Here is a 3641-nt window from a genome sequence, read left to right as displayed (position 1 = left end):
CCCGTTTCCTCGATCCTCTTGCCTCTTATGCTTGCCCTGATCCCTCTTAAACTGTCGGATCAATAGCCAGTGGCCAGGATCTCCTCTGGTTGAAACCGCCTCCCAAAACAGTGGGCGGAATGCGACCGGTCGTGTTTTTGAAGCCCTAAACCGTTGTTGGAATGAACGGCTGAGATATCACTAGGAAGGATGGCTGGGATTGGAAAGGGCAGAGGGCACACGGATCGCTGAGCTGGAAGCAAGACAGGTTTCCATTTTTGGAAAGTTGTCTTTGTAGGTCTTGTTTGGGTTGAAGATGGTGCACGTGTATAGGTTCTCCAACACGTGGAAAAGGGTAGGTTTTGGTTGGACCTATGCCGTGCACACGATGGACGGTCTGGATCATCAAGGTGGGTCCACATTTGTGGGCCATGGTGGGTCCAAAACGGACGCTGTCCGTCAACTGGTGCAACGAGAGGGAGAGAGATTCTCTCTCCGCTTAAGGAAATAGCGGGTCAGGCTGGTTTGACCGCTTCCACCGGTCCGGTGCACAGCGGCTATACGCCTGCTGTGTACATGCAGGCCAAGGTTGGGGTCCACAGTGGGGTTTTTGGGGAAATCCACTCCGTCCATTAGGTTCTAAGGGTCCAGTTAGGTCCATATACCAAATATGGGGCAGATCCAAGGTCCTGGTGGTGCCCAACACTTGATCTATAGTCCTAATGGTGGATTCCTGTTAATATAATGGACTGATCATCCCGAAAACGAATGTCAACGGTTAAAAGGTCCTAAAGGGCCATTTGTAAAACTTTCATCATTTATTATTAACCAATACTAATATTAATATAGATTTCAATACTTTTGTATATTATTTACAATTAAAATACTTAAAATCTCATACATATATATAAATATGTATATATATTTTTTTATTATATTGACATACTATTATATACATGCTATTTATCACCTATTTATTAATATAAAATTCATAATATACATTATCCCATCATATATGAATTGAAAATGGTACAATATCATATTTGAAATCACCATGTTAAATAATATAAAATTTCATTAAAATGTCTAATAATTTTTGTTCACATGTTTATAAAAGATATTTAATACTACACTCCTATTTATAATTCAATGGTATATTGTAGAATTATCATTTATCATGTTTAGTTAACATAATATTATTTTCATAGTATCTTATATACATTAGATACATACGTATCACTCCATTACAATATATTTTCATACATTCTTCATGATAGATAAATTATCAAAATACATTTATATTTTCTTTCTATCTATGTTTGTGTAAAATTTATAATATAATAAATAGATAAGATAATATACTTAGTGTATTTAATTTGACCTCTGGGTGGTTTGATATGTGGATAGGAATCACCTTCGACGGTCAGATTTAAACTAGGTTGCACGTGAATGTTCACTAAGCTAGGTTTGCATTAATCCTAAATCCCGGTTATACGGTAACACCCGAGTACTGAAAAGTATGGGGTGTTACAATCTACCCATCTTAAAGAGAATTTCATCCCTGAAATTCAGTGCTTCTATTATTATTAAGGATGATGATAATATTCATTATTTTCCTACATATACAAACGTATGCCACTAAGTGCCCAAAACTGGGGCCGTTACACTTTTCTTGTATTGGAGGTTTACTTCTTCTCTACTTATGGTCATCTCCATGCACTACTGAATCTTCTTGGTGATTTCACTATTTTACCGTAAACATTAACACGGGTTTCTGAGAAGTGCAGACGTCCAAATCCATCATGTGCCCAAAACCCTTTTAAGGTGTGCATTGAACCTCTGTTATGATTGCCTGCAAGGATTTCCATAATGGCATTGCCATTTCACTATTTTTTATATGTTGTTGGTAAGTAATGAAGATGTTATTTCCACAGGTCTTTCGGTTATTGAATGAACACAGTGGAGAAGAGTGGATTTTGCACTTGTATGATGAATGGTAAGCACATTGGACATTCTGGCCATGGAACCTTCTAAATGTTTCTACCTTCTTATTGATTTGAAATGGAGGGTTTATGTTTCTTAGTTTCATGATCCTTCCAACCAGATCCACTCCCACTTTGTGCTAGACTCCCGCTTCCACTCCCTTGCTCTTTATAGTTGTCTTTTTTTTTTTTTGAAACAAATGCTTCCCCACCCTCACACCCAAGTTTCTTGCTACTTCACTTCATTCTTCAGGCAACCATATTCTGTTTTGAGAATCCTGACAGTTTCTTTATGTATTTTTGGTTTTACAGTCTCATTGGACCTGGAGATACTTTAAATGTGATTGGAGAATTTGATGACCAGGGAATATGCATTGTGGACCGTGATGACAATCTTGTCATCATTCATCCAGACATACTTGTGTTTGGAACACGGGTAATTGTTGCCTATAGCTGCTTTAAGTTTTCGGTTCATGTTTTAACTTCTGATCTGTGGTAAAATGAATGTTGGTTTTGGCAATGCCATTTGGAAACTAATTTTCGGATAGGATCATTGTTATCATTCTTGTCATGATGGAATTAAAGAATGAATCACTTTCAGGTAGCTGCTAGTTTCACATGCCCAAGACGCACCGTCCTTATTGAGAGGCTTAAGTGTAGTGAGCATTCAACTGCAGTATTAATTGGTACCTTGCTTTATCAAAATTTTTAGGTTTTATGTTCAAAAATTGTCTTTTCTGAGAAATAGGATCTGCATAAATGGTCCCAAATGTCACTGACTTCACAAACCATAGTTAAGAAAAGGATCTCATCCAATGTGTATCTTTACTATCTAGATATCTCTCATGTTACCAGAGCTGAGGCTGTGTGTGTCGGTTTGTGCAGGGGCCATACTATTGTGGTGCTGGAGCTGATAAGGCATTTGGATGATCTCTGCTCCTATTATACTTATAACCGGCGATCTATTGTTTTTTGAAATTTGTTTATTTAAAAATGTGAATGTATGATGCATTGTTTGATTTGATTGCTATTTGTAATATGAATGCGCATCGTTTTCTTTCATGATTGCATTTTATGTACTATTCCTAGCGGCATTAATTGTATTAGCTTAGATGAGTTGATTAATCATAGCAGGTTCTTGCAATGGTAACTGACCATTCTTATAATTTTTATTTTTTAAAAAAAAGTAGTTACGGATATTAGCCATATCTCTTGTTCTAAAAACCATTACTATTGCTAACTTCAGCATATTGCTACGGATTTCATTCTACTTTTAGCTACAGATATTATTCGTAGTTGTATGTACATTTCGCTACAGGAAATATAGCTACGGATTATATCCGTAGCTATTGACATCTATTGCTACGGATTTAATCTGTAGCCATAGTATTTTGACCTTTAGCTACACCACTAATTGCTACGGTCGTGCTACGGACTATAACCGTAGGAATAGGCCTTTAGCTACGGTTTTTATCCATAGCCTTTGTCTTTTTTTTTTCTGGTAGTGTAAGTAATAAAAACTAAACTGATAATTTGATTTTGGGAGTTTTGTATGGATGTAATTCAACTGAATTAAAACAACACCCAAGCTTCAAAGTTCCACACATAAGTTAATATTCCAAAATCATGATGACTTAGATAACAGAACTAAGATCCGAGCACTATGGTCGGCTTAATCGG

The 3641-nt window shown here is 36.7% G+C and overlaps 1 long non-coding RNA gene across 1 annotated transcript; it reads left to right on the top strand.

Moving 5' to 3' along the window:
• The first annotated feature begins 1747 nt into the window (after positions 1–1747).
• LOC131250096 (uncharacterized) lies at positions 1748–2995 on the top strand. Its single transcript, XR_009173058.1, has 3 exons — positions 1748–1805; positions 1914–1975; positions 2847–2995. It is a non-coding gene; the product is annotated as an uncharacterized LOC131250096 (long non-coding RNA).
• The last annotated feature ends 646 nt before the right edge of the window (positions 2996–3641 follow it).

The sequence above is a fragment of the Magnolia sinica genome, chromosome 6, assembly GCF_029962835.1.
Source record: "Magnolia sinica isolate HGM2019 chromosome 6, MsV1, whole genome shotgun sequence".
Classification (NCBI taxonomy): Eukaryota; Viridiplantae; Streptophyta; class Magnoliopsida; order Magnoliales; family Magnoliaceae; genus Magnolia; species Magnolia sinica.
Note: the sequence above shows the minus strand (reverse complement) of the source record. Positions and strands in the feature narration are given on the sequence as shown.